Genomic DNA, 14,735 nt, shown 5'->3' on the forward strand with positions numbered 1-14,735 from the left:
TCTACAATGGAAGCCACAAAAATTGCATTGTGCTACAGTAATGCAGGAAAGGATCAGGCATTGTCAATATCTTAAATCTCTTAAATGTATCACCTGGGGTTGCAGTGACGCACATGAAAGTGACCCAAGTTCCAGTGTCCCTCATCACATAGAAAAAACAAGTACAAACAGTCTCTGCAGTCATAGCCTGGAAAGAAGTCTCTTTTCAATTATCAACTTAACCCAAGTATGAGAAAGGCTCTGGGCAGGCCCCTAACAAGACTCCCAGTTTCATTTGGGAAGTGAGCACCATGACAATCAGTGTATCTTCTCCAGTTTTCACTTCCCATATTTCCTGTGCTTCAGAGAAAGACAAAAATATACACAGGGGTAAAAGCTTCTAGAATTTTAATGTGCTACCAGTGTTCCCCTGCCTTTATCAAAAACTCTTGAACATTTCAAAGAATCATAGAATTATTAACGTTGTAAGGGACCTTAAAGATTACCAAGTTCCAACCCCCCTGCCATGAGCAGGGAACCCTACCACTAGAGCAGGTTGCACAAAACCTCGTCCAACCTGGCCTTAAAAACCTCCAGGGATGGGGCAACAACAGCCTCCCTGGGCAACCCATTCCAGTTCCTCACCCCCCTTATAGTGAAGAATTTCTTCCTTATATCTAACCTAAATCTCCCGTCTCTCAGTTTGAAACCATTACCTCTTGTCCTATCACTATCTTCTCTGATGAAAAGCCCCTCCCCTTTCAAGTACTGGAAGGCTGCTATAAGGTCTCCCTGGAGCCTTCTCTTCTCCAGGCTCAACAGCCCCAACTCCCTCAGCCTGTCTTCATAGCAGAGGTGCTCCAGGACTTTGATCATCTTGGTGGCCCTTCTCTGGACCCTCTCCAACAGGCCTATATTCTTCTTGTGCTAAGGGCACCAGAACTGTACACAGAATTCCAGGTGGGGTCTGACCAGAGCAGGGGGGCAGAATCACCTCCCTGGCCCTGCTGCCCACACTTCTTTTGATGCAGCCCAGGATGTGTTTGGCTCTCTGGGCTCCAGCACACACTGGCGGCTCATGTCGAGCTTCTCATCTACTACCAGCCCCAAGTCCTTCTCCTCAGAGCTGCTCTCCAGCCATTCTTCCCCCAGCCTGTATTTGTGCCTGGGGTTGTGCCGACCCAGGCACAGGACCTTGCACTTGTCCCTGTTGAACTGCATGAGGTTGGCACTGGCCCACCTCTCCAGCCTGTCGAGGTCCCTCTGGATGGTGTCCCTTCCCTCTCGGGTGTCAACCACACCAAACAGCTTGTTATCATCAGCAAACTTGCTGAGGATACACTCAATCCCACTGTCCATGTCTCCAACAAAGATGTTGAACAGCACTGGTCCAAATACTGACCCCTGAGGGACACCACTCGTCACCTGCCTCCATTTGGACATTGAGCCATTGACCACAACTCTCTGGGTGTGGCCATCCAGCCAATCTCTTATCCACTGAGTGGTCCATCTGTCAAATCCATGCCTTGTCAGTTTGGAGACCAGGATGCCATGTGGGACAGTGTCAAACGCCTTGCACAAATTCAGGTAGATGACATCAGTTGCTCTGCCACCATCCACCATCTCTGTAGCCTTGTTGTAGAAGGCCACCAGATTGGTCAGGCATGACTTGCCCTTAGTGAAGCCATGTTGGCAGTCACCAATCACCTCTTCACTTTCCATGTGCCTTAGCAGACTTTCCAGGAGGATCTGCTCCATGATCTTGCCAGGCACAGAGGTGAAACTGACCAGCCTTTATTCCCTGGGTCTTCCTTTTTCCCCTTTATAAAATAGGGGCAATGTTCCCTTTTTTCCCATCAGCAGGAACCTCACCAGACTGCCATATATGATGGACAAATATGATGGACAGAGGCTTAGCAATTGCCTCCAACTGCTCCCTCAGGACCAGTGGGTGAATCCCATGAGGTCCCATAGATTTATGCACCTTCACGTTCTTTAGATGGTCACGAACCTGCTCTACACCTATAGCAGGGGGTAATTCATTCTCCCATTCCCTGCTTTCACCTTCTGTTGTCTTTGTGTTGAGGTTGGAGCACTTGCCAAAGAAGACTGAAGCAAAGAAGTCATTGAGGACTTGAGCCTTCTCAATATCCTGTGTTGCTACCTCGCTCATTTCCTTCAGGAGAGAGCCTACACTCTCCTTGGATGTCCTTTTCTCCCCAGTATACCTAAAGAAGCTTTTCTTATTGTTCTTAACATCCCTGGCAAGATTTAATTCTAGCAGGGTTTTGGCTCTCCTCACCTGATCCCTAGCTGCTCGGACAACCTCTCTGTAATTCTCCCAGGATATCTGCCCTAGCTTCCACCCCCTGTGTGCTTCCTTCTTCCATTTGAGCTTTTCTAGGAGCTGCTTGCTCATCCATGCTGGCCTCTTGGAGTTTCTGCTTGACTTCCTCTTGGTTGGGATGCAATGCTCTTAGGCCTGGAGAAGGTGATCCTTAAATACCAGCCAGTTTTCATGGGCCTCTCTACCCTCCAGGATGTTATCCCAAGACACTCTCTTGAGCAGATCCCTGAAGAGGCTGAAATCTGCCCTTCTGAAGTCAAGGGTAGTAAGCTAGCTGTGAGCCCTCCTTGCTGCCCTAAGGATCTTGAACTCCACCATTTTGCAGTCACTACAACCTTGAGTTTCATATCCCTCCATAGCCCTTCCTCATTGATGCCAACTAGTTTGCAGCCAACTATTGTCACTTGCTGACTCCTCTGCTCTGGTGAGTGGCTCCTACACTCAGCTTAGGACAGAATCTCTTCCTGCTGGTCTCCCAGTGCATGTCTTCCACTTGGCTCCTTGAAGCTTCATTCCAGTTCAGTGATGCCAGCTCACAAAGTCACCTAGCCCTGCCTACATGGTGAGCCCTGTGGCACAAATCGGAAGACAATTTCCACTTATAAGACACAGTAAGGTCCACCTGTGCAGTACTTATTTTTACTAACGCAACCTCATTTGTGTAGATAATATTATTGCTGTTAGATAATGATACATTATTACTCTTATCAATCACCTTCAGCAAAGTCTGTATTTAGCAATTGGGCCATATATGATAACCATTTCCTTACCCAAAGAACATTAACAGATTCTCCTTTTTCCTCCTTGCTTACTAAGTAACTAAAAAACTTTCTGAAGCATTTCAATTTTTCTTTCAGGACTAGATCAATTAAGTATTTGGTCACTTACATAGGCTTTCAAGAAACAAGAAGCAAGAGCTAGACAGCAGTAACAAAATCTAGCATTTTCAGCCATGCTGCACAATTATGCTAACTCATACACCCACTTCTACCCACTCATTCCTCTACCAGTTAATATCTTCGTAACATGCTGAGCTGTTACCCATTCTGGGTTTTTTTCCTCTACAGTAGGGATTGTTTGATAAATATGTAAGGATTATTTACAGCTGTGTTGTTTGTAAAGTGCATTCACGATGTTAGTAAACAAGCAAACCAGAATCTAAAACTCCACCGAACTAGGAGGGTAAGGAGTGGCATTTGCCTGCATTGCAAGGAGAGCATAATCTGGATTTATTAACTTGCATAGCAAGCATATTAATTTTTAAGACACAATTTATAGGTTAGGTGTAAAAAGGCAGAGGTAGTGCAAGTGCTAAGTACTTCGAATGAAATGGATCCAAGATGCCTGATGACATCAAAAGCTGCATTTTACAAGATTAAAAATGAATGGACTTTGTGGAAACATGCACAAAATAGGATGAATGAGATTTAATTTCTTCTCATTGTGGTGATGAAGATTGCTTGTTTTCAATGCTCTGGTAAGACTCTTCACCTTTCTACTGGACACCCCTCTTTAGGTTAAGTATATGGAATGCAGATATTAGCATCTCATACCAGTTATGAATACCTTCCCACTATATCTCACAAAGCACAGGCCACAAGTGAAACAGACCCAGCTAATGTTGTCAAGATCTGTGATCAGACTAAAGCTCTTCCTCTTTCTCTGTGGCACCATTACCTAAAGTCTGTATACTTTTTCAACTGATGGGTAAGACAGATTAGAAGTTACTCCAGTTATGAATCCTATTGCTTGTATCTACCTGCCTGATTAAAGTTACTCAAGTGAAAATACAAAAAGGGACATAAGTGAGACCACTGCCTTCCTTTAGCAGCAACCTGAGTCACTGATGGCTCCATCTTATCATCTGTCCTCATTAACAGTTAGGAATTAATGTATATGAGTTAACTGTGTATGAGAATCTCACATATGCAATTAATTATTTTAGAAGCAGTTCACTACCAAAGACTGGCAAATAACTTAGTTTGTGTTTACCCATTACTTAATAAGAACAATTATGTAAATTGCCATTAGTCATAGTGGGGGCCATTCCTTGGAAGCTAAACAAAAAGAGAACCCAGAGCTAAATATCAGCTTTCAAAGAAGACTCCTTAAAAACAAATGGGAGCAAGATGTGTTACACAGGTAACATCTTGCTCATCTAGCTAATACTAGTGGAAAAAGCCCAGACAAATCTTACTTCCAAAGACATCATGTAACCAAGTAATAAATTATCATGTACCTGTAGCTATTCAGCACTGGAGAAAAATAAATACAGAACTAGACCCTAAATTTCCACCTGTAGCAGACAAAGACAGAGAGACGGTGTTGTCTTTTGTAACATGAAAATACAGGAGAAAGGAATTTTGTAAGGGAGACAAAAAAATATATCTAATTACCTCACAAACACAATATACACCTTAAGAAGAAAGAGGTAAGCATATAAAGTGAGAAATATTCATCATTACTACAGGAAGAAGTATTTTTCTACAGTCATATCTTGCCTATAGCATACACACAACACAGCTACCATCACTGTAGATGCCAGGGTGCAAAGTCAACGTCATTTTATGGAACTTTTGTGGCACCAGATGTTATCTTGCTGGGTTCATAATCTTACTATGACACTGATAACACCAGTGAAGAGTTGCAACACACTTTTTTGCTTACTCTTTAATTCAGCAATTTATGAAAGTTGAGCTGCTCCTACACTACTCAGTCATGCTGACATGGGCTAATTTCCTTCACCATTGTTTTCCACTGCCTTGGAATTGCTCAAACTACCCACCCTCTGGGTCCTAGGCTGATATCCTAGGCAACAAAATAATGCATTGCTTCTGCTTCAATTTTGCTTGTGTTGCATTAGGCCGGCATAAATTTTAAAGGCAGCTGACCCAGAACTGACACCCTTCCTTCCCTCCCCCTCTTTGTTCTAAGCTACCATGCAGCACAGCAGTCATGCTGTTGAGCACTGTAAACATCAGCAACTGCACCCTCCTTAGGAGGCTCTTTCAGAAGAAAGCTGGGAGTAGAAGCTCACACAGCACAACCCTGTGAACAGAGCTTTAGGGTGACAAAAGCAACTTAAAAAATCTGTGCTAAATGTGTGTTTTAAATTAAAGTATCAGAATACTCCCCCTACCCAAGGAAGTGTGCTGACAATATTATAAAAAAAGCTGCTGCTCCCAAGTTCAGCCTTGGAACATCAACTGCTGTTGTGAATGTGCTTTTTGGAGCACTCCATGAAGCTACTACACTGCCACCTCCTAAATCTTTCCAGTTCAGAGCTAGTAATTTGTACAGCTGCAACTGGAGATTCCAAATCACCAAGGGGTATGCAATGAGATATAAAGGCCTTAGGTTTTTGGACTTTTTGTTGTTGTTTAAATCAACATTCTTCAGCATGATGAAAGGTTTAGTTAACACTAGAAAACACAGTTGTGAGTATTAGTGTCAGGCAACCCATGAAGGTACATTATACTGTTTGGAGACTCAGGTGTCTCAGCCAGAACAACCAAACAGCAGTAAGAATATGAATAGATTTCTAATTTCTCCTGACACTCCTGTTTTATCTCCCGTATCCCAAAGAAGATATCCACTTAAAAACAGAGAAATAATTAGTTTATACATGACCAGAGTTACTGCAGAAGTAGCTTTTGGGTACCTTTCAAGCCATCTTGGATACTGGTTACAACCATTTCATGATCAATAACTTTCCACAGCACCTGTCCCTACACTGGAGGGTGATTCAGTTCAACAGAGGCTGGACACACAGTGTGAACATAAGAATGGGGGCACAGTTCCAGAAATGCTCTTTTCCACTTGCTGTGTAAGTACCTTTCTAAGGACTATAGAAGTGTTGAACTTCAAAAGGGGTTCCATGAAAGCCCTGGGGGTCAGAACTAAACAAACAGTATGGAATGGGAACATTCATAGCTGCCTTACAAGCATTAGAGAGAGGAAACATCCAGCCAAGGTGACTCAGAGCAGCCAAAGGCCTACAAAGACAAAAGAAAAAGGTTGCTCCAAGAGCAAAACAATCCTGCAATGAGACAGTATTTAGATTACAACCTACCCTCAAAAGTTTACAAAAAAAACCTAAACTCTCCATTACCCAAGAATATTAACTGGCTTCATTAACAAAAGTGTCTTACAACATATTTTTAAACCAGGTCTTCTAAAAAATCCAGTTTTTAAAACGTCTCGCTCAATTTCCAAGCAAGCCACATGCAGGACTTTGCACAGCTCAACATTCAAAGTAAAGGCTGGTATGGGTAAAATACATCCATGACATTACACAGCTTTGAAGGTTCATTTCTGCTCCAGGGCTAGTTAGCTAGACCTTAATTCCTGCGCTAAGACAATTTTTTAAAAGTCTTCATTATTTTGTACTTTCAGGAAGCTCAGGAACAGTGTATAAAGTAGCATTACCCAAGCTGTGAGTTTGTAACAGTAGAGCTTTTAAAAATCTGCTTACAACACCAGATGATAACTTCATCAGAACAGAATTAAACATGACATTAATGCACAGGTTCAATCACACATATGTTGCAAGGATTTTCCATCTTCTATCAGTATTTTCCACTACTTTAGTAGAAGGCAGTTTTTACCATCCTTCCAAGCATTCAGAGACCACCCAGGACCACACGACATAGCTGCACTTTAAATAGATCGGCTCAGACAGACAGCATGTGGCACTGCACTTACTTTATTTTTCCTCTTTCGATCCTGTAAGATTGCCAAATACAAATAGCTCAAAAAAATTTATCCCATCAACAAAGTGCATTAGACAACGGATGTGCCACATCAGAACAACACAGGAGACAATAATACTTCCAGTGCAGAAGCTTGGCAAGCAGCAGAGTACTCAGCCCAATACTAATGTTCCTGTAAACACCAGTATACAAGAAGCAGACAAATGTCTAATAGTCTACTCAGCATGCAACAGCAGAAAAAGAGAATACTGGACTGTTTCCAGTATAAATAAAGGTTAGGTTTATATATAACCATGCATTTAAGTTATCAAAAAAAGTCTCAAGACAAGCATTTTTCATGTACAAGTTTCAGTGCTTTGCAGAAGTCTCTCTTTGTATGAAGCACTCCAGTCACTGGAGAAAAAGGGGCACCTTCTCCATCAGATAGCACAGCAAAGCTATGAACAAAACCAACGTGCTGGGTGTCAGTTCAATATCCCAGTTACTTTACAAAACTATTAGGCCACACAACACTGTCTGAACCTAAGGCAACACTGCTGCTGTTGTCACTCGAGTGGGTTTCTAAGTGCAGGGGTTTGTCTCCACTCCTTCCCTACTGCCTCACCTCAAGATGATTTTTTTTGCACACACTCAAACCAAGGAATTTGCTTTCACCCACATGCACTGTCTTCCAAGCACATTATACAGCTGCAGGCTCATCCAGCTGACTACATCCAAAAAGCATGATGCTTTTGCACTTACTAGACCTCTTTCCACTGCTGTTGGTTCAACAGATGAGTCAAGGTCACATAATTTCACTACCTGTGAAAGCAGCTCCCTTGCTTATCACAAAAGTCTGTCTAGATTCAATTAAGTTTTGTCCAATGTTATGGCACCTTGCATGAAAGCAACTGATGGCACTGCACAAGAATATTTGTAAAGTCTCTACAGGATAAAAGCAAGTACGTCAAACTGTACAATCTCCACCGCTATATTTCCATCCCATACTTTTAAGCATAGTTCAAATGGGGTTGTTCTGTTTTGAAATACAGCAGCAGCCTCATTTCAAGAGACTGGAAAAAACTCCAGATCAAACCAGAACTCTGCATGGTCTACTCCATGTTCAGGAACCTTATTTTTGCAACTTCAGATAAGCTCGCCTAATCAATCAAGTGGGCTGCTTCTGTTTATAAGAAGCAGTTTCAGGTTGATCTGAAATTCAGCTGAGGGATTTTTTACCCCATAGCATTTCAAACACTCATTAAAGGACTTGCTAAAAGGAGTCACAGAGAGCTCCGACAGCTCCTGGGTTTTGCATTGTCTCCTCCTAACTTTTCCCCTTCTCCAAAATGAAAAAGTCATGTTTATTGTTAGAAGCTAAAATGAGTGGTCTTCCTGAACACAAGAGCCATGCATTCGAGCTACTTACAGCCTTGCCTTACAGTTTTATCACTTCTTCATGTGAAAACTAACTCAAGCAGACTCCTCAGAAACAATGTTGTTGACACAATAGTAACAATACAAGTGACCAAAGGAATTAGAATCTGTAACAAAGACTGAAGGATACATCTCACAAGTCTTTTACTGAATGGCTTCACTGCAAAGTTGACAGTAAACACTGAGCTTACCCCATTATCCTCTTAGCTTTTGTACACATTGTCTTCTACCCATCTCAGTCCCAAGAGACAAAAGTGGAGAGGGCATTTCCAAAGTGCATTACAATAATTTAATTAAGTTTGTCAGACCCATTCCACACAGTTAAAGTCTCAAATGTGAATGTTTTATTTCAATACTGGAAAGAGAAGCCACAGAATTCTGACTACAAAAGTGGTGAAAGATGTATTTAATCTGGATATTTCCAACTGTACATCTAAACAGTACAACTAAGTAATTTTCACCTCTACAGGCGAAGGCAACTTTACCAGCTACTACTTTTCAGAACAGACTATAGACAGCTCCATGCTGCCCATCCCCATCTATTTGTAATGCCACATGGTAAACAAATACCACAGTATTTACTTAACAGAATGAGAACATCTGACCAATAACCCTCTCCGTGCTTCAGCCAACACCTTTTCATTAAAGACAACAAAAAACCCCACATTTTACCAAATAGAAAACAGCTGAAAAAATACTGGCTGTAAAGCCTTTATTAAAAAAGCTGATATATTTGACAATTATTGTACTTTAAAACTTAATCAAACAGAAACACTCCTCCCTGCCAAAAAAAAAAAAAAAAAAAAAAAAGTAAAAAAAAAAATCTTTTCTCCTCCAACAGGGACAACGGTTCTAAACCAAGAAGTTTTTCCTTCTCTGTTGCCTTACACTCTGCTCCCGGACACATCAAAAAACATCAGCTTCAACTACTGGTAACAATTTCCAGGTACTTTACTTTTTAACAAAACAGGCAAAACTCAATTAAAAAAAAAAAAATCTGCTTGTCACCTCAAATAACATTTCTGAAAGAAAGGGCACGGTACCAACAGGCACTGTACCCATAATCTAAAAGCGTACAGAGAAGCATTGAATCAGGTTTTTGTAACTTTGTTTCAAGCCATTCCAGGACCAGGGATACAATGCAAATTATTTCCAAATCAACAAACCGATCTTTGTGTTTCAGACTCCCGCAAGAGTTGTCCCCTTCTTTTGTTAGAAAACAAAGAATAAAAGGAATAGAGTTATTCTTAGTAAGCTATGTTTTTATCTCAGACATATTCACAGACCCAGAATGCCATCAGCAGGATAGGACCATTGTCTTGAATTCCAGTCCAGATGACTGTACAAACTTTAACAGCTTTTTGCACCATACATAATATTTGGTTGTACAGGTTTTGCAGTGCACCACACAAAGTTACACTCATATTCATACACTTTTTGACAAAGTGCTGCCTTAAAAAAAAAAAAGACTTCAGGCACGGGGCCCAATGTGCAAGGCACCATATCAGTATAAAAGATAATCCAAACTACAAAGAATTCACAATACAATTAAATACACGCAGGCAACGTGTAGGAATTCATAAAGCTGTTACAAGCAGCTTCTCTTGAGCACAGCCTGCTCAAGCACAGCAAGTCTGATGTTTTATAGACTAAGTTTGCAATTATAAGAGCACTTTTAATGGTACCAATGACATTTTAATCAACCTTTCTGCCCATTACTCATACCTGCTCTCACATCACCCTTGACTTGTGCTGCAGCAACTGTTTTTCTGGCTGCATAACTAAATAGCCTAGGAAAAAGATCCAGGGCAGGGGAGACAGCCTTGCAGAAAGGGAAAGGGCACTGTTAACCCAGACCACTTCCTCAGTGCACTTCCTTGGATTCTCATCCAGAACCATGATAACAACTGAGACACTTTTACACCTGTGCAGCTCTGAACTGTGTATTCTTCTCACATTATTCAATTTATGAACTACCTACAGGTCTTTTGTAGTCAACATCTTCAGCAATATAACATTTTGTGTAACCATCATAAGCAGACAGAACAGAAATAGCAAAATACACACAGAAAAGAAAATAATTTAAAAATCAAGACATACATCAATAGACACATGGAAAGCCTTTTCCAACATTAAATTAATGAAAAGAGACAAAAAATTAAAAAAAATTCAACATTTCCAGTTAAATGGTCAGCATTTATTACTGAAACCAAAGACAGGTAAAAAGAGACAGCTAAGTAGATTAGTCATCAGTGTAAACTTACATATTCAATTTCAGCTGAATTTTTTTTTTTTTTACTTTGTAGATTTTAGCTAAGTATCAGAAGGATAAAAAAAATTCTTAACTGCTACATCACTTGCAACTTCGCAAAACTTCTTGTAAATTGAACATGTGACAAATGCTACAGAAAACAAAATTAATGCTTGACTCTCTGGCTTTCATTTTCTTGCCTTTTAAAGGAACTACATAAAAAAATGTACAATCAGGCTTATAAATGAATTATTTGTGTTGTTAATGCTATGTTTTTGTTCTAACTATCTGACCTTTTCAGGAGAAAAAGGTTCACTTTTCATGGTATAGGCTGCATTTGCCCTCTGCATTTGCAGCACTGAGTCTGGATACTACTGGAGGAAGGTTTCTTGACAAGCACATGGGAACTGCTAGCACTGTACAACTATGGAGAGTGACTACACAACTTTTAAATAACATTTAAAATAATCTTAATTGAGCAGAAAGCTCCTGAAACCAAATTCAAAAGAACCATGAAATTTTTGTGACATGTTTTAAATCTTTTTAATGGCAACAATTATTCCCAGCATTTGAAGAGCATGTGTTGGAGCTCCCCAGTGTTTAGCTCCTGTCCCTTTCCTTGGGGCAGCTTCCAACCACAGGTCATCTTCCTCCTAAGTATTCAGAAATGTCTATCAGAACTGCTGTTTGAAGCATCTATAAATTGCAACAGAAAAAACTCAGTCAAATCTGTTGGTTCTCCAGCCTGGGATGGGTGAGAGTGGGAGTGGAAAGGAAGAGCAGGAACACAAAGGGAGCTATGAGCTGAGGCTGGGGGAATCAGCAGCACAGGGAGAGGGTGAGTATGGCTCATGCCTGGGCCATGGTTTAGTTGTGGCCTTGGCTGTGCTGGGTTAACAGTTGGACTTGACGATCTTACAGGTCTTTTCCACCAAAACGATCCTATGATTCTATCTGTGATTAATAGGTACTTGGGCAATAAGGAAACAGATAAAATACTGCACCTGTGTGTGTGTGACCTGCTGTGACTTCAGGAAAGAAAAGCACAATATTGCTGCTATGAGGAACAGAGGGATATTAAGATGAGTACTTCTTTCTTTTCAGCTATGAAGGATTTGGGAAGTAGCTTAAAGATTCAGACATCTGCTATCCTGAAATCAAAGTGAGTATTGGGCTATGAAATTATTTTTACAAAGTCACACTGTGCCACTTAATATGGTACCACCCCATTTATTCATCCTTGCCCATGTGCCATAGCTCTACTACTCACATTTTACAAATGTTCCTTAATCCACTTCAGACAAAGCAAGTCAGATTAGTTTAATTCACACTTGGAGCTAAACTATCTCACTTCAGCTGGGGCAGACCAGGGAGCTCATACCAGCCTTTACAAGGAGAACTTGTGGGGCAGCAGCCTCTTGACAGCAGTGAGCCATCAGGGAGGGAGGGATGCCACCTGAAGTATGCAAAGGTAAATCCAGAATATGACAAGCACAATTTCACAAGCAGCTAATGAAGATCCAGGAAGAGATCCCAGTTCCATTCCACCTCCTGCACCTGAACATGGCACAGAGGCAATGTCCCTCACTGTACATGGGCCTCCTGTGCCCATCCCAGGCACTGCTCACCCTCTTCTGGCTCCAGAACTGCCTGCACCTCCAGAAATCCATGTGTTGAGCAACCAGGCAGGGACAGGCCAGATGAAGACATAAGATAAGCATTAAACCAGAAGCAGCAGGCAGAAGTGGATTCAAGAGGAAAAGCAGGAGAACAAGGTAGAAGGAAAAAGAAAGAAGTTTCCCAATTTATTGCAGTGGAGTGAAACAAAGCCAGGAAGGGCACAGCACTGCAAGGGGAGCACACTTGGCAAAGGCTTCCAAGTCAGGCCAGGATACAGAAACGTACCTTATTAGTTATTTTACTGGTATGTTATGAGCTGATAGGTATTTCATGGTATTCAGCAAGGTTCATAACTAGATAAATCCTATTTGGCATGTATTACTTGACTAATGCCGTGGCACCTTTCCCGACACATTCCATGAATATTGCTTCCTGTACCACAACCTGTCTCAGTTTAGCAGTAAATTAATACTATTTAATAAAAAGTTGATTGACACATTACAATGAAACGCCATAAAGCTGTGTTATGCTCCACACTTGCAACAGAAGTGCTGCCTAGGAAGGCTTTAAGCCTCCGTTCAGCTACATTTTCCTGTCCTAGGTCTTTGTACTTTTACTTCTTCTTCAAGAAACTGTCTAAGAACAAGTGCACCCATTCCTCAGTGAAGCATTTTCAAGGTACACACACGCTGCCTAATGTGTTGATAAGCAATGAAGATACTTCTACCCAAGGCAGCTCCAAGGCAGTCTGAAAGCTTCCAGGGCAGTACCCCAGATGCTGAGCAGCAGATAAGTCAGGCAGCACGCTGTTCCCAGGCTGCTCCCAACAACCAGAAAAACTAGTTCAAACTTTTCCCACATGGCAGTGTTCAGTACAGATCTACACAAGAGTCTGTGAAGGACAGTTACAATGGAGTAAGGATGAGGGTATCCATACCCAGCTGTAAGGTTTCTGGTTCGAATACCTTTAGTTAACTTCTCTTGATTTCCTACACAAGCCAGCAAAGAAATCAGTAAGAGGGCAAGTCCAAGCCACCGGCTGAATGTAGCCTCACCGGCCACGTGAGCCACCACCCACCAGCTGCCCTGCTCAGGCCTCGCTGCTGCTGCCCATCCTTAAGGGCAGACCTGCTATGCAGGTCCGTGGTGGAGACCTGTCTCCAAGGAGGAGGAAGGCAGCAAGCCAGACAGCCACATTTCATTTTCAACTTGGCAGACAATCCCTGACTAGACATCATCCCCCCAGCCCTACATTTTAATAATATTATCTAAAGCGCATGGGCCCCACCTCTTCCTTGGCTGCCTCTGGCCTTTGCCCCTGCAGAGAAAGATGCCTCCATTTCTTGAAGGCTGGAACCACTGGTGTCTCTGAGGAACGAGGGAGGAAAAAGGCATTTTTCAAGAATAAAATCCCTGATGCAGTATTCTGTGCTAGGTCGAGGCTGCTGCCACGCCTGATACTTGGTGTGACTTGCTCTTCAAGACAGGAAGACAAGCTCAGTGTGCGTGGGGCATAGCCAGAGGGCTTGAGGGGACAAACACCACGGGGAAACGGGTACCATGAAGCGTGGGGCACAGCCAGAAAGCGTGGGGACCACGCAGTGCAAGGTGGGAGGTACAAACATGGAGTTTGGGGGGAACAGGCAGCGCAGCACACAGCCTTAAGATCCGGGGTGTAGACAAGGACAGGGACCGGGGGATGCGGGTGCTGCCTGCAGTTTTGGGGTGCTCAAACCAGCACACAGAGGATGCAGCGCGGAGGGAAGGGGCACGGCCGGGGGTTGAGGGAGAGGGTGCGAGCACTGAGACTGCGAGAGCAGAGAGTGCCGGGGGGAGATCGGCAGCACCCGGGAGCCACCCCGCCCAGCCCTGCGCGCACAGGCGCGGGAGGGACCCCGCGACAGGACGCCCCCTCCCCGCACCAAATCCCCCCCACACCCCGCCAAGTGGCCGCAGGGGCCAGCGGGGAGCGTCAGGACTCCTCGCCCCAACACCGCGCCCCGCGGTTTCCCACTCCCACCGGGATCGCTCACCCGGCAGCAACACCGTCCCACCTGTTCCCGTGGCCGCTGGGCACCGACTGCGCGGACGGCGGGAGGGCGCGGAGGCGAGGGCGGCCCTGCCCGCCCCGCCCGGCTCTGCCCGCCCCGACCCGGCCCCGGCCGCCGCGGCGCCGCCCCCCGCCGCGATCACACCCGGCTCCGTCCCGGGGCCGCTCCGGGGGCCTGAGTCACCCGCCGCGGCGCTGCCGCTCCCGCCCCTCCCGGGCGGCGGCGCGGAGTTTCGGGCGCCCCGGGGTGCTGGGGCTGCGAGCTGCAGCGGCGCTGGGGGCTCCTCCGGGCCCCCTTCCGTCGAGCTCTCGCTGCTCTTTCTGCCCGCACGGAGAAGTGCGAGTTGCAGCGCGGCTTCT

The 14,735-nt window shown here is 43.8% G+C and overlaps 1 protein-coding gene across 1 annotated transcript in view; it reads right to left on the reverse strand.

Moving 5' to 3' along the window:
* The window catches only part of ELOVL7 (ELOVL fatty acid elongase 7), a 32,886-nt gene extending 18,480 nt beyond the window's left edge, over nt 1–14,406 (reverse strand). Inside the window, exon 1 of the mRNA XM_051642597.1 lies at nt 14,380–14,406. The gene's annotated coding sequence lies outside the window, so the exon portion shown is untranslated. The remainder of the gene's footprint in view (nt 1–14,379) is intronic.
* Between the last annotated feature and the right edge of the window lie 329 nt (nt 14,407–14,735).

Source organism: Apus apus, chromosome Z, assembly GCF_020740795.1.
Source record: "Apus apus isolate bApuApu2 chromosome Z, bApuApu2.pri.cur, whole genome shotgun sequence".
NCBI lineage: Eukaryota > Metazoa > Chordata > Aves > Apodiformes > Apodidae > Apus > Apus apus.